Genomic DNA, 22,531 nt, shown 5'->3' with positions numbered 1-22,531 from the left:
CCACTATTCCTCCACACCTCCCCTCCTCCCACACAGGACGAAATCACGCTTCCTCTCTGGGGGGAAGAAACAGTGTCCCTCTCAAAGTAAACTTAGTAATAGTAAACAGCAGCATTTTATAGGGGTTTTAACCATTTTCTTTGCTTCATTAAAGCTTGCATCTACTTCCTAGCCTGCCACAGAAACATACTTAAATTTTCACTCATAATAAATTGAGACAATTAAAATCAAGATACAGGATAACCATTTAATTACTAACATTAACCTTTAAAGACAGCCGAAATGGCATTCAACCATAACAGTAACAGAAATCAAATTATAATGTAATACCATTATAGTATAGTATAATATACCATATACTATATACTTGGTAACAACACATAATTAATCCAAATGTACATAAGAGTATACTGAGGTTGTAATGGCATATTTTTACAGTGTGGTGCTATTGCTTTGACTAATATATCAAGAAAAAAGATCTGAGTGTTTCCCCAACACTCAGCAAACAACTAACTAAACAACTAAGCAAACAAAGAACACTCATTAAAAGAAATACTTACACTTGTAGCTTTCTACTTCCACAACCTTTATTTGACAGCTAAAGTTGCCAGAAATATAAAAAAAAATAATTAAAAAAAAAAAAAAAAGGTAAATGTTTACAGCCTAGTCTTATAAACAATTTTTTAAAAGTGATATGTTTGCTTTATAGGGGGTGTTACTTACAGAGCACCGTGCAAAAGTCTCAAGCCACTCCAAATTTCTTTGCCAGGTTCTTGTTTGTTTGGAATTTGTGTGAGTGTTTGCAGTGTGCAACACTGCAAATTGTACTGCAACTACAGCACCAGTATTGCAGCTGATACTGATACTTTTAACCTATAAACACATTTTATGTAGGAGAGAGCTGTGTGTCCTGATTTACGAGATGAACCATCATCAAGCTGGTTTTTACTTTCCACAATAATTAGCTAACACAAATAAAACACACCTTTCAGCTTTTCATGTTTTTTGAAACTGGTTGTTTTGGAGACCTGGGATGCAAATGTGCCTGTCTTTAAAGTGCTTTGGGTTCACACATCTTTCAAATTGCATGTTTGAAGTATGTTTTTTTTTACAATAATATCGATATTTGGATGGCTCCACTCATCTCTAACTTGTGCATTTCTAATGAACTTTAAATTCAACACTTGGTATGACCACCTTTATTCTTCAACACAGCCTGAACTCTCTTGTGCAAGCTTTCTGGTACCCTTGTATAAGTGTTAAGTGTTAAAAGTCACTTCTTTGTCACTTCTTTTCAGTTTGTAAACCATTACATTACATTTATCAGGGAAGAAATGATAAAAGATGCTTGATTGCAGGGCTAAAAAGTTAAAAGCCCATGTCACAAATGTTAGTGTCATGTTGACTGAGATCTGCGTTTTTAAGGCTATGACTAAATGAGCAATTTATCACCTTAAATAAATATTGATGTAACCATAAGTCTTGTGTTCAAACATGATTCAGCAGGAGGGTGGAATTGCGTCAAACAGACACTTTTTGTCTTCCTAAAGACACAGTCAGATGACTTCAGCTCATTCAAATTGCTGCTGCCAGAGATTAAATGAGAACCAGGAGAAAAGAATGCTTTAGTTGTTTACACTGGCTCCCTTATACACGCAAGATTTATAGAACAGGCTTCTTAATCACTCTGTAATAACAGGGCCATTAGATCCTGCACGAAGGAGTCAAGTAGCAGAAGTTTGGAAGCAAACAGGATGAACCTGCTTTTTCATATTGTAAACCACAGATGAAACCAACTGTGGCACTGATAATCTCAAATGCATCCCATCTTTAAACACCTTTCGGGCATTTTAAAACTTACTGCTGCACTGAAAGTGAATGACAACTCAATTTCTGTTTGTGTGTTTGTTTTGTGTGTACGTGTGTATTTCCTTTTCAATGCATGTGTTTCTTTTAATTACTTTAATCACAGTTATTTCTCTTAAGATGAATCAAAAACTAATAATTCAAATGGTTTTCCTTTTCTAAATAAGTATGCTGTATAAAGAAACCTAAATAAAACCATCTTGTGTCATGATTATCTACTAATAGAATACAGAGATGGTTTTTATGCGTGAAACCTTTATGCAATTTAAAATAGTAAGACTAAAGGAAGTAAAACTGCCTTAATATAGTCCCAGGATGTGGCTTTTACTTCATGTAAAGTCAAGTACTAAAGCAACAGCTCAAGCTTGACATGTCCATATGAATTTTGATATTCTGGAGCCAAAACTACAAAAACATTATAAAATATGGATACATTTCCAGTTTTGCATGCTCTTCAACACACGTCTACGTCTTTCTTGTGCACAAGTAGGCTGCACATTCCGTTGCTCTGTATTTCACCTCGAACGTATAGCATCGCACGACAAGCGAGAGTGCATGTCTCTACGAGATTTCAGCGATTCCTTTTTTCTCTCTCTCAGGGCAAGTGAAACTGTCTGGAAGTAGCTGCAGAGTTTCAGCACCCCAGGGCAAAGATTATTTTATTATGAAGCCTACGCACATGTTGGTCCTTCTGTTGTTATGACAGCCAAATGGATGAGCGCCAAAGGGCGCTAGATCTCTCAAGGTGCGCGAAGTGTGGGAAACACTGGGAGAAATGAGGAAAAAAAACAGGGAGTGCGTGCAGTCACCTTTAAATGTGTTGCACAAGAGAAAAGCAAATTTGGAGTGGTGAGGGAAACTGCTGGAAATAAAAGGGAGATGTGCATGGGCATGCAGCGTTGTAGTAAGAAAGCACCTGACCCACCGTGAGAAACGGCAAGACTATCAGGCACACGCTCAGCTCAAGTCATAGTGTACTGTTAATACTTGCCCTTCTGCATCCTTACCACATGTGGTGAGGTGTGGTTTGGTCAGAGCGTGCCGCTTTTTCAAAATTGTTGGCAGAGCATGTTTGTCTGTCATGATACTGGGGCGTTTTTTCTTTCTGAGCTCTCTCTCACTCTCTCTGATTTGAAATGCTTGTTTGTTTCAGGGTATATAAGAGGCCATGAGAACATACTCCACAACAGATTCACAAGGTTGGAGTGGGGGAAGACCCAGTGCTAGGAAAACAAGCTCTATCAAAGCTTAATATAGAAACAAAACCTAGAGAGGTTGGTGCAAAGTTCAAGAAAACACAGTGATTTCTTTTAGATTATATAAATGTGGCTGCCATTTGTAGTATGAACTCTGGCTGCTCAGAGTCTGACCTAGAGCACATTGCATTTTCCTTCAATCAGACTCCCTTCCTTCCTTCTGTGCTAGTAGGAATGGAACGAGGACTGAGGCCCTGATAATAGCTCTCTACATGATGTCATCCTACTATCAGACCTTAAAGCCTGAGCAGAGCTGGAGATATTACTTGTGGTTCACACCAAAAAGCAGAAGCCAGGAAGTTGCAAGAAAGCACTAAAGACACAGGCCAGCAAAATCGTACTACTTCCTTCCTTCAAATTCAACCTGGTTATTTTTGCTGTGGATTAATTGACCAAACAAAGTACAGTAAGCAGCTTACCAGGTACCATTTTCTCTACTTTAGCAGCAAGGTAGTGATTTTTTTAAGATTTTAATTGGGAGTGAACAGGATAGACAAGATTAGAAATTAGGGCTGATATAGTCTGAGAGGCAAGGCTGAAATGTTTTTGTCAGGTGCAGAGGAGGTATAGTGGGTATACTGGGCAAAGAGTGTTGTCGATTAAGCTGCAAGGCAGGATGAAAAGAGGAAGACCACAGAAAAGATTCATAGATGTAGTGAAGGAGGACATGCAGAGAGTTGGTGTAAGAGCCAAAAGAAGAATGGTAAATGGTAAACAAACTGGCACTTATGTAACACTTTTCTACTCACTTTGAACTCCCAGAGAGCGATCTTACTACAAGCCTTTCAGACACATCCTTTTTTGTCAAACCTAAACATGTTTAACCTAAAGTTCACACACTCACACTCTGATGGATGCACCGGCTCAGTATCTTGCCCAAATATTCTTCAACATGCAGGTTGGAGGAGCCAGGGACCGAGCCACCAAATTTCTGATTAGTAGAAACACCCTATCTCCTAAGCCTTTCATATGATCGGATCAAACCAGTGATAAAGCTCTGAGAAAACAGTTTTTGGCCAAATCGACACAAGCTGAAAGTAGTTCACACCTATGTGTCTGCGAATCTTATGAAGTATTGACTAAAGGGTTTGGAGTGCATTGGCTACTGTTTGTAGGAAAACGATCCTTTTTGTTGGCTACATGGAGATAAAGGGTTGAAAAAGAAAAGCACTTCATTGAGAAGAACACCTCCCCCGACCCCCGACACCTCTGGGGTGTTAGCAAACAACAGAGGTCCTCAGATGTCCCAATTATCACCTCCCTTTGATGGCCCTCACCTTCGGTTTTTAGACATGTATGTAAGTCATGCTAATTTCAAACACACCCAGGCACTTAGCCATGAGAAGACTTAAGTTAGACAAATTTAGTATGATATTTTGGTGAAAGACTTCAAACCACAACCGGATGAACTCACAATAGTAATGTGATAATTCAACTACCTTTATTTAGAAAAAATAAACACAGCTGAATGGGGGAACCTTGCATATAGCTGGCAACTTATGTGTTGCCAGCATGTTGATATGTTCAAAAGACAGTAAAGTTCTATCTAATCTAATCTAAAAGACAGTGGAAGGCAGGAAAGTGTGCAGCTCAAAGTGAAAACAGCACAGGAAATGGGCTCTGATTCACAACCTTGTGACAAAAAACAGTACCTCACTGCCATTAGGCATTGCCTAGCTCTCCCTAAATGGCGTGCCACTACCTGCACCAGCCTAAAACTAAAACGTAACTTTGTATGAGTTGTCCCAAAACACTATTATATATAAACAAGACAAATACATAAATAATCTACATCAGCAAACCACCCCCCAAAAACCCAAAGAAAAAACCCCAAGATCTGACAAATTAGATTTGCTGCTCCACTAAGCAGACATTTGAAGTCTGTAAAAAAAAATGGACATAGCCTTGGCTAAGGACTGTAGCAGTGCAGCAGGCCAGGCGGCTGGTCTTTACAGGCCCACTGATCCAAACCTTAATAGTTGCACGAAGTAGTTGGGATTGCACAGCTGGAAGTCTATGCTCTGCTCTGTGTCTCCAAAGGAAGGCACAGTAGTCCCTGTATATATAGCCTTTCATATCCACCTCCTCACCATGCCTCTCTCTGTGACCACTATGACAGTGAGGGTCTCCTGCCAGCCAAATGCTGGAGCGCTGAATAAAGACACTCGTTATCCCTGCTGAACAGCCACAGCTGTTTTTGAGTTAAAAGAATTTCGGAGAAAGAGCTAATGATTGTCAAACAGCTGAAACAAAAGAAAAAAAACAAAGACAGAAGTAAGGATGTGATCTCTGCATGCACTTCCTGCGGACGTGCTGCAAGTCCACACCAGAAATAACAAGTTGACAAAAGTCTCCTGTTCTTATATGGAGCTACCAGGCAGGAGGACAAGAGGAAGGTCTTTGACTCTCTTGCACAGTTCCAGGGAACCAAACTGGAACTGTGTGTCTTGAAGTTATGTGTTTGTGCATGAGTGTGTGAACACGAAGACTGATTATGTGAGAGGAGATATTTAGATATTTGTTCAAGTGGGAAATTTACTGATGAGATTAGGTGCTGGTGCTGTGGTTAGGGTCTTTGGGGGTGTGGAATGTAAACAAGAGATGAAGATTCAACCACATTTCCACCACCACCACCCATTGTTCTCCTCCTTCCTCCTTCTATGGTCTCCCAAAAAATACACACACACACTTTAGCTTTAATTTTATATGTATATATATATATATATATATATATATATATATATATAGTTTTAACTTTACTAAGCAACCTTCTGTTCTGCTGTGCGTGCATTTAAGAATTCATGTTTGGCAAAATGTGCACAATGAAGCAAGCAAGAGAGGAAGAAGTCAGCAGTAATAGCAACAGTTTGCAAAGGATAGATGATTAAATGAATGCACACCTGGTTTGTGTGTTACTTTCTGAAGACTTAGCTGCATTCTAGTTTTTCTTCTCTGTCATAAGTAATCAAATGCTGTTTTTTGTCCTACACCTCAGAGACCAAGGACAAAAAAAAATGTGTGTTTTTGTGGGTGTGTACACAGGCGTGCTTGTTTGTGAATTTACGCAACTATAAAGGTTGGAACGCTGATAAGTAAAGACTTTACCGCACTCCCTTGTGTTTTTGTTTCTTATCTGAAGCACAGTGCGGCAAACATGGGAGTTTACTTTGTTGATATACTGTATGACTGCAAAATGTTTCTTGTAACACCTGACCGGTTGCTACTAACTTTACTTGTTCTGTGATGAGTACTGTTGTACCATACAGATAGGAAGTTGGCAAAAGGTAGATTAAAGCTAAGGCTGGGATTATTCTTTCCATGTGAATATGAACACAGACAGCTGCCGACACTACAGATGAATAGTTGTTTTTGTTCAAGTTCACTTGATGTTTGCCGCACACGGTTGGTGCATTCTTGTGCAGTGTCTTGTGGACAAATGTACACAGTCACAAAACATTGGCAGGCACTCTGACTAAGTCATTAAGACTAGGGTTCATCCTCTGATAACAATATAAATTAGAGATGGCACGATACCACTTTTTTATGTCCGATACCGATACAGATATCATAAATTTGGATATCTGCCGATACCGATATGAATCCGATATAGTGTGCCTTTTAATCAATAAAACTGTTTTTTAATATCTTGCTGCTTTTTGTGTAAGTTCATACTCAAGTTTAAAAAAAAACAAAACACGAAAGCTATTCTGTTATACCTGTATGTAAAAAATACACTGCACCCAAAATATTTCATAGTTCAGCAATACTGATCAATCTAATAAAGTTAAACCTACTCCATCCTCCCTATTCCGGTATTTTAAAGACTAAGCAACCTAACTAATAGGGTTGCAAACTCCCAGCAAAAAAAAAAAAAAAATAGGGAACCACCCCCCCACCCTCCACCTCATGATGCTTAATCGACGTAATCAACTTTAATTTGATGCAGTGTGGAAAAAAAATGCACAGAAATAAATTATTTTTCAAGAATAATTAAATAGATTCAACATCTTTCTTCAACAGAATTGCAGACTGCACAGATGGTACTTTCCCAAAGGAAAAAGTAGTATTGCTTACTGGGGTATACTAGACTTAATAGTTACTATATTCAGTAATGGACTTCTATACATTTTACATCAGATTAAAACTTTGGGTGTAAGATTCAGATAATTATTTATTAAAAGCTAGATATTTTAAATGAGAATAAGAAAGAAAAGTATGTCTTTGTGCCCCCTTTTCCCTGTTCATGCCCTATCGGCCCCCCTGGCTAAACTTTGCTAGATCCACCCCTGCACAGTTACCAGCCGTCAGCTACATAGAAAAAGATACTGGTGTAGAAAGTAATATTAAATAAATTCTAACAACAGCTTATCAAGCTTAAACGTGCTGCTGTTGTTCAGCCGCTGGTTTCCTCTTTCTGGCGCGAAGTGGGCGATAAACAAACAAGAGAGACGGACTCGTGACAGAAAAGCCGATCAGCTGATCATTGATCAGTTTCACGATTGAAGTAGCAACAGGAGAGGGAGGGGGAGAGAGGCAGTCGCTCCATATATCGGTTGTTGAGCTTAATGTGGTTATGATTTACTAACATTCAGAGATGAACTTACACATTTGCTTTACTTCTCTCTGGAATCACTTCCTCGGAGATGAAATGCCGGATTGGTAGCGAGGCTACAAATACACACAGCCACTCTATCACCTGAGGCATACTGCTGCTACGTTATGGTTATGAGCCGAGTTGCGCCACATGGCAAGTTTTGTGAGGTGCTTTTTTGATATTTAATGGATTGATTACATTTTTTATTTCTCTCCGGTATCCGATCCAGTAATTTACGTCAGTATCGGACCGATACCGATACGTAATATCGGATCGGTCCATCTCTAATATCAATGAGTAAAATCTTGCATAAGACTGTATTAAGATTTTGCAGACACGTAACCAGTAACCATGTGATGTTAACTTGTCTGCTGTTTTGCATGTGTGACAACTATTGTGACAAGGCAGGGTCAAGTGAATAAGGCCCCGTTGACACAAGCCTGGAGACTTGTCTGCAACTGGCTGTGAGGGGAAAATGAATAATCTCTGACCAATTGGCAACTGATTGCTGGAGGTTGATTGCTAAAGCCACAGCTACATAGGCCTAAAGAACAGTTAGTGGTAACCTGGTAAAAATATGTATTCCTCAACCAGTTGGCAGAAACCGTTTTGTAATTTTTTTGGTTACTATCAGATTTCTGTCAGTTTTCTGTCACCTGTAGCCGACATCAAACACGCCGGCTTGTCTACAAACACTCTGAGAGTTGCTTGCTTTTCTCTGTGAAACTGAAAAGTGTGGCACAAACCAGAAACAGATACCATTTCCCTTAAAAGTAAAAAGTAAAAACCTTTTGAAACCTGCAGCACTGAGGGACAAGTTTAACTTTAAAGGTGAATGTCTGTTTTCACACAAACTACAGGTGAACACAGGGACATTTTTGGTGCAGCACTCTCTTTGTCACCAATTTCCCTTAGAGACAGCCAGCAACCTCCAGGAACAACTTCCAGTCAGGAAATACAGATTTTTTCCTTTGCAGCGGATAGTTCCATCATATTCAACAAGGGGGACAACTCTCAAGCCATGTGGGCATAGACACAGAAAGATAGATACAGAAGCTCTGTTTGCCAACATGATTAAAAATGCAAGGCAGGTATCATGCTATCGTTTGCTAATTAGCATTAAACATAAACTATAGCTGATATTGGAGAGAACATCATTAGTTTTGTAAATAAACACGATTGACACCAGTGATGGCGACAGGTCACTGGTGTCCTTTGTGACAGAAGAATGCCAGATCAACTCACGGGAAAAATCTACAAAACGGTGGTCCGCCCAGTAGCTCCGTATGGCTCCGCATGTTGGCCCGCATTGACCACACATGAGCAGGCCCCAAACATTATGGAGATGCGCATGCTCCGATGGAGCCTGGGAATTACGAGATGGGACCGTGTTACGAACGAGGACATACGGAAGCGACTAGGTGTAGCCCCAATTAAGGAAAAGATGCTTGAGTCCTGCCTGAGGTGGTATGGACACGTGACTTGAAGCGATGAGAACTCCGTAGCAAAAATGGCTATGAGGATTGACCCAGAAGGACCCCGGCCTCGAGGCAGACCGAAGAAACGGTGGATGGACAAAATCAAGAAATACATTAAGACTGTCAACACATCACCTGAGGACGCCTTGGACAGAACCAAATGGAGAAACCTTTGCCGAAGAGCGGACCCTGCACCAGCGGGATCCACACCAGGATGAAGATAGAAGTGAAAACTGTGACCAAATAGTATTGCTTCAAGAAAGCATAGCCTGTAAAATATGACCAATGAGCAATGAAAAGTTATTTAAGTACAAACTGTCATCTTTAGAGACAGCGGGTTAGCATTGTTAAAGTTGTATTAAGCTTGAATATTCTTTACACCACTATTTATTTAGTCTGTCAAAATGTCTAAAATTAGGGCACATATCCTAACTAATCACCAAGAGAATATCATCTATAAGAAAACTGTCGATTTTCTGTGTACCACATTTTATCTTTGTCACTAATTAGCAAACTCCTGATAATTTCCTCCCATTTATACATTTTGTATCTGCATGGTGGTGTTGAAAGTGAGTGTGGAACCATTTAAAGATAACTTGGGACCAGAGAATCTCATTCCAGCTCCCCTCTTTTTATTTTGGGGCCAACCTGATATGCAGCTAGATTGTGTTGAAGGAGGAAAACATCCACCAGGCATTCTACGCACAATCCAAGCTACCGGAGTGGGGTTTGATGCGTGCAGGAGAGTGACAGGCAATACCCCAGTGATTATGACTGAAAGAGTTATGACCGCATGACTCTGTGGTTACAAGACAACCTCAGGAATTTGTTCTGTGGCCTTGAGAGGGTGAGTGTAGCCTAATTCATAGTGCATCTGTGTGCGTGTGTGAGAGAAAGAGAAGGGAGAGTTAAGGAGACACAGATGCTGAGATTTCCATTTACCCCACAGTTCCACGTTCATTACAAATGCACCCGAAGTAAAGTGAATGTTAAGACGCTTCAAATTAACCCTGAGAGTGACCGAAGCAGTCTCAGCTGTCTCTGGTATCACTTTCCATCCAAATGGTATGGATGAGGGTCTGACAACTGTCACCCTGACCTTCCTTCTCTACACCACTCTCCCAAGACTCACTCAACTCTGGGACACGGTGAGATGAGATTGCAGACATTCACAATCTCCCTAAAAGAAACACAGACATCTACTAACTACATAGATGTGGTAGCAGAAAGCAAGATGTCACTAACATGTTAGGATCTCAGATTGTAGAATTATATTTAATATATTTGGTTGTGTATGTCTTTGCCTCTCTTGCACATCACCTTGAAGGTGACAACTAATCACTCAGAAATTGCTGACTGGTTTATTGCCTGATTAGAGAGCAACATGTGATTGGCAGTACTAAATGTCACAGAGATAAGTCACATACTTTTCTCTTTCCACTCTACCGCAGTGTGAAAAACTATTTGCCCTCTTCCTGGTTTCCTAGTTTTAGTATGTTTGTCATACTTAAATGTTTCAGATCATCAAACATTTTAAATATTAGACAAAGATAACACACAAGTACACACAAAAAACAGTTTCTAAACCTAATAACGGGTTGGGCTAACCTTCGCAGCAACAACTGCATTCAAGCATTTGCGATAACTTCATTGAGTCTTTTACAGCATCGTGGAGGAGTTATGGCCCACTCATCTTTGCAGAATTGTTGTAATTCAGCCACACTGGAGGGTTTTCGAGCACGAACTGGCTTTTTAAGGTCATGCCACAGCATCTCAATCGGATTCAGGTCAGGACTTTGACTAGGCTATTCCAAAGTCTTCATTTTGTTTTTCTTAAGCCATTCAGAGGTGGACTTCTTGGTGTGCTTCGGATCATTGTCCTGCTGCAGAACCCGAATGCACTTCAGCTTGAGGTCACAAACAGACATTCTTCTTTAGGATGTTTTGGTAGGTCTCACTGTTGTTTACTAGAGTCCGTAGAAATGGCTTTGTAACCCTTTTGCAGACTGATAGATGGCAGTGACTTTGTTTCTCAGGTTGTTCTTTAGATTGTGGCATGATTTGTTGCTGTTTTAGATCTTTTAGGCTGCTTCACTTTGTCAGAAAGGTTCAATTTAAGTGATTTCTCGATTCAGCAGGTCTGCCAGTCATCAGGCCTGAGTGTGTTTAGCGAAACTAAACTCAGCTTTTCAAAAATGTGGTTAATCACAGCTAATTCATGATTTAATAAGAGGGGCAATTGCTTTTTCACACAGGACCAGGTAGATTTGGATAACTTTTCTCCCTTAATCAATGAAATCATTATTTTAATACCACATTTTGTAATTAGTCTGGCTGTCATGGTCCAATGTTAAAATTTGTGTGATGATCTGAAACATAATAAGTAATAAGAAGGTTCATTTCAATTTGCTGCTCACTTTTGCACAATGTATCTATGGAAGCTGCAAGTGAATTTGGACACACCCTTAAAATCTACACATATACAGGGTGGGCCATTTATATGGATACACCGTAATAAAATTCGCAAACAATGGTATGCTTGGTTTCAACGTAACTTCAACGTAAGAATAAAGTAGAATGGGAGGCAGAGCCTTCAGTTTTCAGGCCCCTCTTCTGTGGAACCAGCTTCCAGTTTGGATTCGGGAGACAGAAACTATCTCTACTTTTAAGATTAGGCTTAAAACTTTCCTTTTTGCTAAAGCATATAGTTAGGGCTGGACCAGGTGACCCTGAATCCTCCCTTAGTTATGCTGCAATAGACGTAGGCTGCCGGGGGATTCCCATGATGCATTGAGTTTTTCCTTTCCAGTCACCTTTCTCACTCACTATGTATTAATAGACCTCTCTGCATTGAATCATATCTGTTATTAACCTCTGTCTCTCTTCCACAGCATGTCTTTTATCCTGTCTTCCTTCTCTCACCCCAACCGGTCGCAGCAGATGGCCGCCCCTCCCTGAGCCTGGTTCTGCCGGAGGTTTCTTCCTGTTAAAAGGGAGTTTTTCCTTCCCACTGTCGCCAAAGTGCTTGCTCATAGGGGGTCATATGATTGTTGGGTTTTCTCTGTATCTATGAAGCGCCTTGAGGCGACTTTTGTTGTGATTTGGAGCTATATAAATAAAATTGAATTGAATTGAATTGAATTGAATAAAGTTATGTTGAAACCAAGCACACCATTGTTTTTCTTGTGACATTACCAATAAGTTTGATGTGTCACATGGCCCTCTTCCTATTGAAAAAACAAAAGTTGTATCTAAGATGGCCGACTTCTAAATGGCCACCATGGTCACCACCCATCTGGAGGAGTTTGCCCCCTCACATATACTAATGTGCCACAAACAGGACTTTAATATCACCAACCATTCCCATGTTATTACGGTGTATCCATATAAATGGCCCACCCTGCAGATCAGTGAGTTTCAGTCTACTTTTGCACAGATGATACTCTCACACATCCAAATTCCTAATTTAATATTTCAGACTACCAGTATTTATTGATCTGGAGAAGGGATTTGATTCCCAGACATGCCCCCAAATTGGTTTGGTCCAGCTCGGATACAATAGCATAAAAACATACACATGCACACAAAAAGAATGAAAATTAGATGACAAAAACATGGAAACCAAACTCCTTTAGCTTGGAAGCAGCAATAAAAAACAACCAAAAAAAGCACACTTCCCCATGGATTTATATCAGTGCTCAGGGCATGTGTAGTGTGAACACTGCCAAAAAGTAATCGTCACACTGTGCAACTTTTCTGTCATTTTAATAAAAGTTATTTTCCACTCCCCTGAAGCAGACAGAAATTCCAGTCAGACTGGGCTTGTTTAGCTATTAAACCAAATTTATTCAGAATACTAAGCTCCATGTAAATGTAGTCAATGCAGGGGAAGAGGGAGTTGCCTAAATATAAGGAAAACAAGAGTTTCTTGTGTTCCTTGATCGGTTCCAGCTCTAAATCTCAGGTTTGCTTGTTAGAAGCAAACCTGCAAGCTTCCCACCCATTAAGGTCAAAACTGCATTTAAGAGCTACAGCAGACACTGAGATCATCACACATGCACTACAGGGGTTTTGATTTTTCTACTAATACTTCCGTGTGAAGCAGTAACTGGACAGGTACTGCGGGTTAATCTGATAACGGGGCGACACGAAACTTTACAGGATACCAAAGTTATTATAGTTTATCATTATGCCTGCTAATTTGGTTGAATTTAATTTAATTAAAAGTCAGTGGCAATCCAACAAATAACTGCCAGGTCATCTCACAAAAAAACATGAATGTCAACTGAGACATATCAGTCCAATAAATACTTGGACTGACATCACTCTCAACTTTCCATCCTCATATTCACATAAAGTCTAGAAGTGCTAACCAACCCAATATCTGTGGGTCCCATGCAAGCACAGGGAGAGCAGGCAAACAAAAGGCTCAAAGACAGACTATTCTTGCTATGAGGCAATAGCGATAACCACTGTAAACCACCATCCCTTAAAATTTTATGGGACCAAAAGCCAGTGTACTCTTAGTGCCAGTTCTAAGCCCAGATAAATAAGGAGGGTTGTGTCAGGAAGGGCGCCCTGCACATCTTTGCCAAATCAAACATCCAGATCATGAAGAAGAGATTACGCTGCCTTTTCTAAAGCCTGGGGGGGAAAAAAACTAGAGGCTTCCATTTACGGTCTCACGGTGAAGCTATTTAAAGGATTTTTCCTTGAGTCCCTACGATTACTTACAGTTGTCAAGCAAATCAGTGGGAGAGGTGACATGGAAAATGTAGTAACAGGAGCCCTTAATCCTACCAACGACAGACATGGCAATAGTTGTTGCACTGAAATAAATAAAGTCTGGTCATGTCTGATACTGTATGTGGATCCTTGCGCGGTCACTGAATTTACTTCTCTGCACTGTGGACAGACTGTGAGCACCAATTGGAAGCCATCAATTAAAGCCAGAACTTTGTCTTCACATTAAACTGGTATCTGATACCCGATCAAGGCTACTGGTTTCAACCAAGGCCAAGCGAAGGGCTGAGTGGAGGGAGTGAGGGTCCTCAGGGGGATGCTGAAGGGTGTGTGAAGCTGTGGCCTGCGTGCCGTCGGCCAGCCGCCTGAAGGGGAGGCACATGGTGCCAACAGCTGCCATGGTGAAACGCTAACCCCTCTAAATGCTCAGTCCAGTAAACAACATTGGGCCGCACACATGCCAAGGGGGGAGCGTGGGTGAGGAAGGGGTGAAGAGGGTGAATGGGGCAACCCAGCTGACGCTGTGAAGAAAAGAAAATTGACCCCTGTGAAATGGCTTATTAAAGTGTGGTGGTCACCATTCTGGGGGGCCAAACCAAGACATGACAGTAAGGGTAACTCAAAACCCGTCGCAGTACATTGAACATGATGCAGGCCACAAGCCACAGACAGGAAGCCCAAGATTCTAGAGATACTTTTATTAGATGTATTTACATCGACAGAGCACACCACGAGCTTGAGATACTGATGACAGATGCCTTTATTTATACTGGCGTACCCAAAGACTGAGGATGAAAAGTTTATTGTATGTAACTTGAGTGGATGCTCTGTAAAACTGGACTTCTAGTGTTTTTAGTGTGGACTTTTCCTCCCACTGCTCAATGCACTCGAGCAGTCCTTTTGCTTCTTTAAACTTTTAAATTGATAAATGCACTTTGCAAAGCTTGTTGCAACTATTGGAGCTGGTGAAGGTTCCCATGCTCCCAGAGCCCCCTAGGGAGTGGCAGGAACAGATGTGACGTCTACACTCCCCCTCTCTGTCTGTCCCTCCCACACTTAGTTTCTCCCTCTGCCTCTTGTAAAATAATCCATCTTCCACTTGTAAAAACATTACTTTCCACCTCTGTGGTATCTTCCCACAACTCTCACTTTAATCAACACCAAAACAAAATTAGCCCTAATTTTATCATGCACTCATTTTCCTAAATAATGGTAAATGTGATACAGGACTGTTAGAGTATAATCAAATAAGTGCACTTCAAGCTGTCACTTTATTTCACTCAACACACATACTCAGCAGTGTACCCTACTGCACACACACACACACCCACATATACACACAAACACACTGGAAATGAAGTTTAAATCGAAAATAAATCTAATTCAGCACCGTCAACATGTGGCTTTTGATTGAGGAAATATTCTCTACTTGTTCTCGTTGTCGTGGTCATGTGCCCTTTATTTTCGACCACAGTTCTCACCATTGCTTGTGTGTTAGGTTTCTTTTTTGTCTGGGTGAATGTATGTATCATATATTGGGATGCGTACAACTAGAAGCACTTTGTGCATTTAAAAAAATGATTTACCAAAAAAACGAATTTTTTTAGTGCATCTCATGGAAAGTCAGGCAAAAGTCAGTCTTATGTTCAATCACCGGAGCAACAATGTCCCCATCTGGTGGTGTTTTCAAGAGCCAGAAGGTGGTTAGCCTGTCATTTTTTATGCTGTCTATGTAGTTGTTAGCATGCTTAAGTGATTACTGCTTTTACAAGTGAAATGTGTAATGATAAAAAGGCCAGAATCATTATTTTTAATCCAATCTTGGATTGTAAGAAGTGAATTTCAGAGGTTACTAGTTCTGGTTTTATTAGTTCTGTGACAGGAGAATAACACAAAAGCTATCTCACGTTTGCTTCTGGGGCAGGATGCCATTTTGAAAACACCACCAAACTAAATTGAAGGTCAAAGGACCACAGACAAATGTTTGAGCACATATACTTTATTTCAGGGTTTCTACCAGGTCACATCCAAATTTATTCAAAGCATTTCAGATGTCATGCAATGAGCATTTACCGTGGCATATTTAAGCCTGAACTGTGCAGCAAAAGTGCATTTACTTTTCACACCTATAATGCTTTCAGTATGTACTTTCACTTAAATGGGATTGTGAAACAATTAATTCTACTTGCAGTGAAGAATTTTTCAGATTTCTGTGTTCCTTCAAGAAAGTGAGTAAAGTGCTGAGACTTCCTTAACCAACAAATTATACTTGTAAGATATTGTAGACTAACTGTGACTCCCTTTTCTATTTTATTTGCTTCTAAATGACAGCATCTCTGCAATTGGTAAGAGCTGTTAGGCACTATGATGGGTTTTTATGCTGGGAAGAATTGTACTAGAACACTGGGTCATTATAAAGGGATGTGAGAGATTCTCTGATAGAAGATGGTCTACTATCACCCTGATCTTTGTCAAACCAGGCCTATACAATCTTTTCTATCACTCCATTAACAGCAAGTGTCCGTGTGTGTGTGTGTGTGTGCGTGTACATGCGTGTGTTTGTGCTTTTATTGCTAGCATGGTGATGAACAATTTGGGTTTTAGGGCGGTTTACACCTTCTGACACCAACTGAAGATGTAAATTTTAGCACAAGAGTTAAGATAGCGGTAGTTAAAATACCAAAAACAATGAAAAAAAGATGTTTTTATTTGTTATTCCCTGCTCCTATCTCAGTCATCACACACCTGCCACAGACGACAGATGAACACAAACATACGTGCCTCAGCAAGGTTAAACTCATTCCTTCGCTATTATCTGGAGACCCTGTGCCATTAACAAACCACGGGGTCTCAGGATGATATTGAGGGGCTTATCTGGAGTTGAGACAGTGGTTAACCAAACATTATCCGCTCTCCCAGATTTACTGCAAACATGACCTTAATGACAGGGTAGGCAGGGTCTCTGAGGACAAACGCTGCCAGTGTCACAACCGGTGTGTACCCACAGGAAGCGAGCCCGGCAGATAGTGCTGATTAGCTGAGTACAATGAAGTGTTGAGATTTGCAGAGTGAGTAATGGACTTCAGGTGTCATTTAAATGTCAAACTCTCAACTTCAATATCAAGTTCTCAGATAATTTAAGTTTGGGGCATGTTTACAAGATTCAAGGTTCTATAAATATGTCAATTTTAATATTTCATTTTATTGAACAATTTCCACAATGCTTAGAGTACTTCATTCTTTATTGCTGTTAAAAAGCAGTAATAAGGTTGTGTGTTGCAAATCAAGTTTAGAGAAGATAAACCATAAAATGGGAAGTGATGTGTTTGCGGTTTCATGTGTGTGTGTGGGGGGGGGGATACTGTATTGTCAAACCTAAAAGATTAAAAGACAATGCATGAGGGAAGTTATAAAGACAGTTTTAGTTGTTGATAAATGCATTCATAAAAATGTTAAATGTTATTATGCCTAATAAAACATTTACTAAACACACATACTGGTCAATTTATTAGATATACCTTGTTAAAAACAGTTTGGGCCTCCTTTTGCCTTCAGAACTGCTTTAATACTTCATGTCTTCTCTAACCCATTTTCATAGATTTTGTTCCGCATTAACATGATAGCATAGCACAGATTTGGTGGCTGCACATCCATGATGCAAATATTTCGTTACACCACATTACAAAAGTGCTTTATTGGTTTGAGATCAAGTTACAGTGAGTACAGTGAGCTCACTGTCATGTTAGAGGAACTATTTTAAGATGGTTTGAGCTTTCCAACATCAGAAGATGGGTACACTGTGGTCATAAAGGTGAGACCATGCAAATATTAGCTTGCATGGTCCAGTTTGCTGCTGTTAGCCTGGAGTGTCACCTGGAGTGGTTTTCTGCTTCAAGGTTCAACATGTTGCATATTCAGAGATGGTATTCTGCTTACTTCCATTTTAACAAGTGGTTATTTAAGTTTTATTTGTCTTTAGCTCAAATTTCAAAGCACTCTGACCATTCTCCTTTGACCTCTGGCATCTACAAGATATTTGTGCCCATAAAACTGCTGCTCATTTAATTACAATTTTTTTTAATCCTTTCTCTGTAAACCTAGAAATAGGTGTGCATCATCAGGCATCTTCTAAAATACTCAAACCAGCCAGCTGGCACCAACAACCATGTCATGTTTGGAGTCACGTAATGCTCATGCTTAATGCTCAGAATGAACTACAGCACATTATCTTGACCTTGTCTACATGCTTACATAAATGCACATTATCTTGTTTCTTTAGTGTAAATGGCTCATTAGATATTTGCATTTGCAGCTCCACAGATGTACCCAGGAAAGTGGGTTGTGAGCTTATTTCTGTACTGCAGTTTTTTAGTGAAATTTCTCATATATTTATGGAGCCAGTCTTTAAAATTGCTATAAAAGGACATAAATAAAGATACTTCTGGCTTCTTATTCACAAAGGGGTCACCAGTGCTGGTAGCTTCATATGTTTGATTTTGTAGGTTTGGTAAGGAGGGGTCGACCTAAAAGGAATCTAAATAATTAATTTGCTTAATGCTGGCTCTGAACATTCCACTAGAGATATAACATGATAACACTGTGTTAAAATATAAAAAAAATCATTAGAAAAAGCCTGAAACTTGCTTCAGCTTCTAATTTGCAGGCAGCAGTTCCGTGGAAATGTAATCATGAGAAATACTCCTTTAGATTTCATTATAATATTTACTATAATAATAATAAATGTAATATAGTTTTTTGTTTTTAAAATTACTTTCTTTCACATGTCAACAAGTTGTTACATTATTAGGAGCCAGGGCTTAGGAGGAGCTCCACATTACTCAAGACACTTTTCCTGCATGGAAAGGACAAGCCAGGGGGATTTTAGGTGTAAACGAGAGGGTCTGTTCAAACCTGCCCCATGGCCTCAAAGTCTCCTGACACAGTCTAGTGGGAGGGCAGGTTTCGGTTGACAAGTCTGAGCGAAAGTTGAGGAAAAGGGGGGGTGTGAACAAGACACAGTCGTATACTCACATGCTGGGTGTTTAAACTCTGCCAAGGAGAGTGTTTGGTTTCTGTTGTTTGTCTTTTCCAACCACAATTTTACAAGGTGGACTCCATTTGCTTTAAAAAAAAAAAGGGGGGGGGGGGGGGGGGTATAATGCATTCTTACAGCGACAGGAGTTAATACTGTACATTTATCTGTCAGAATAAATTATCTCTAGAAGATTCAGTGATTTTTTGTTCAGCTTATTTTGATATTTTAATACATGAAACATTTGTAATAATATACTTGAACAAAACAAAGTGCACACTTTTGACTTTGTTCAGCTAAAGAAATGCCTAATGCAATTCATGGAAAAGTAATCTGTCCTTCAAATTATGAGGACTCTATCCATCCACCCACCATTTCATTTTCTTAACAGATTATCCAATTTAGGTCATATGAGGCCTCAAGCCTAATCCTTGTCATAAGGTCAGAGGTGGGTTACACCCCAGACAGGTCGCAACTTCATCACAAGACTGTTTTTCTTCTGTCGTACTTTATTATTTTCTTTCTGTTCTGTGCTTTCAGATTATCTTCAGAAATGCAACAACAGTGTGCCTAAATCTGGAAAAATAAGATTTTTTTAATCATTTTGCTTTTAACTTTTTTCAGATCCTCTCATCTTCGGTGGCCTCTTGTTTTTACCTATTTATTAAACGCACAATACAGACAAAAGTATTTGGGCCATCTACACATTTTAACAGCAGGATCTTTTTTATGGCATCAGTTCCCACTTTGCAGCTATAGCAACTTCTGTTTCTCTGGAAAGGGTTTCTATATGTTCTGCACTTTCGAATTGTCTGTGGAAAGTTTTGGTCTTTCATCAAGACAAGCGCTTGTGAAACCAGACACTAATGTTGCATGCTTGCAGTCTCTGCTCTAGTTCATCCCAAAGGTGTTCAGTAGGGTTGAGGTCAGGGCTCTTTTGAGAGCCAATCAAGTTCTTCCACACCAAACTCACCCAACCATGTATTTCTGGACTTTGCTTTGTGCACCAGTTAACAACCATGCTGGAACAGGAAACAGCCTTATTCAAACGGTTTCCAAAAAGTTAGAAGCACAGAATTGTCCAAAATGTTGTGGTAAGCTGAAGCATTAATAAGATTTCCCCTTCACTGGAACTAATTCAATTCAATTCAATTTTATTTATATAGCGCCAAATCACAACAAAAGTCGCCTCAAGGCGCTTTATATTGTACAGTAGATACAGAGAAAAGCCCATCAATCATATGACCCCCTATGAGCAAGCACTTTGGTGACAGCGGGAAGGAAAAACTCCTTTTTAACAGGAAGAAACCTCCAGCAGAACCAGGCTCAGGGAGGGGCGGGGCCATCTGCTGCGACCGGTTGGGGTGGGAGAAGGAAAACTGGATAAAGACATGCTGTGGAAGAGAGACAGAGATTAATAACAGATATGATTCAATGCAGAGAGGTCTATTAACACATAGTGAGTGAGAAAGGTGACTGGAAAGGAAAAACTCAATGCATCATGGGAATCCCCGGCAGCCTACGTCTATTGCAGCATAACTAAGGGAGGATTCAGGGTCACCTGGTCCAGCCCTAACTATATGCTTTAGCAAAAAGGAAAGTTTTAAGCCTAATCTTAAAAATAGAGATAGTGTCTGTCTCCCGAATCCAAACTGGAAGCTGGTTCCACAGAAGAGGGGAAGAGGGGCCTGAAAACTGAAGGCTCTCCCTCCCATTCTACTTTTAAATACTCTAGGAAAACAAGTAAGCCTGCAGTGTGAGAGCGAAGTGCTCTAATAGGGTGATATGGTAAGGTCATTAAGATAAGATGAGGCCCGATTATTTAAGACCTTGTATGTGAGGAGCAGGATTTTGAATTCAATTCTGGATTTAACAGGAAGCCAATGAAGGGAAGCCAAAACAGGAGAAATATGCTCTCTCTTTCTAGTCCCTGTCAGTACTCTTGCTGCAGCACTTTGGATTAACTGAAGGCTTTTCAGCGAGTTTTTTGGACATCCTGATAATAACGAATTGCAGTAGTCAAGCCTGGAAGTAATAAATGCATGAACTAGTTTTTCAGCGTCACTCTGAGACAGGATTTTTCTAATTTTAGAGATGTTGCGCAAATGGAAGAAAGCAGTCTTACATATTTGTTTAATATGTGCGTTGAAGGACATGTCCTGGTCAAAAATGACTCGAAGGTTCCTCACAGCGTTACTGGAGGCCAAGGTAATGTCATCCAGAGTAAGAATCTGGTTAGATACCATATTTCTAAGATTTTCAAGACCAAGTACAATAATCTCAGTTTTATCTGAATTAACTAAGAGGCTGAAGGCAAAGCTCAGAAAAAACAACGATCAAGAGGTGTGGCCAATTATTTTTATCTGTATAGTGTGTGCAATGGCAAGAGATTTTTTCTTGCAATCCTCTACATTTGCTTCTGATGTGGAAACTGAACTTCACATACTATGTCTGTGGAAGTTCACATTCAAAATCAACAACATTCCCAATAAGACAACAGTAAGACAGCACACAAGTGTCTTGAATCCAGTCTCTATATTTACTACTGCTGTTGGTTGCAGAAGAGAATATTGCTGCTATCTAAACATTCAGTCCCATACTGGTGTTGTCTCAACGGTAATGCTGTACACAGACTTTTTAGTAATTCAATTATACTTCATATTTTCATACAAAAATCAGCAATAATCTATATAACTTTAAGAATGCTTGTACAATTCATATACTTTAAGACATATATGGCACTACTTGTATATATCTCATGCAATTCAGAGCTGTAGTTTGATACAATATATATGTATATTCATACCTGTACGTCATATTCTTATATCTCCCTATTTTCTCTTATTTTTGATTCACTATAGTTTCGCACTGTGGCTGGGGGATTTTTTTTTAAATTCTTCTATGTTCTGTATATGTTGCAGAACTGACAATAAGGTTGACTTTGACTTGCTCTGACTTCCTTGACTTGATTTAACGAGACCAAATCCCACTATACTTCAGCTTTAGTTGACTTCTGTAAAAAGTGGAACCAGGTATTTAAACAAACTGTCACTCTGCCACAATATTCAAGAACAAGTGAAGATCATTTTATTTTGGTGGATTATTCCTACCTACTTTGCCAATAAGGAGCAAGTGGATTTCAGGTTGTCTAAAAGGCTTGGAAAGAAAAGCGTCTGGACTTCTTTAAGTTGCTTGAAGACGTTGCACCTCTCATCTGAGAAGCTTTCAGGTTGATGATACGATAGTGCTCCCCAGTGGAGAAATACCCGTTTTGCATGCTTTAATTGTACACTGAGTGGTACAAATAGTCTATTATGGTAGTCTATTATAATGCCTTACACAACACGAGCAGCCTGTTATACTCTTTTATTGCACACATAGCTTAGCATGAACTTGATATATCATAGGGTATGTCATTATTAGAATCTGGAGTCCCTATTTATTCCCCTTTAAGTGCATTAAAATTGTGTTGCAGTTTCCATGTCCAAGTCAAACACGACTATTTAGTGTTTTCATTATGGCATTGTCGTCAAAATACCATATTTCAATAAATTTGGCACTT

This window comes from Perissodus microlepis, chromosome 7 (assembly GCF_051167445.1).
Source record: "Perissodus microlepis isolate ML-2025 ecotype Zambia chromosome 7, ASM5116744v1, whole genome shotgun sequence".
In the NCBI taxonomy this organism is placed as follows: Eukaryota; Metazoa; Chordata; class Actinopteri; order Cichliformes; family Cichlidae; genus Perissodus; species Perissodus microlepis.
The sequence above is the reverse complement of the archived record's forward strand: the minus strand, read 5'-3'. Positions refer to the sequence as shown.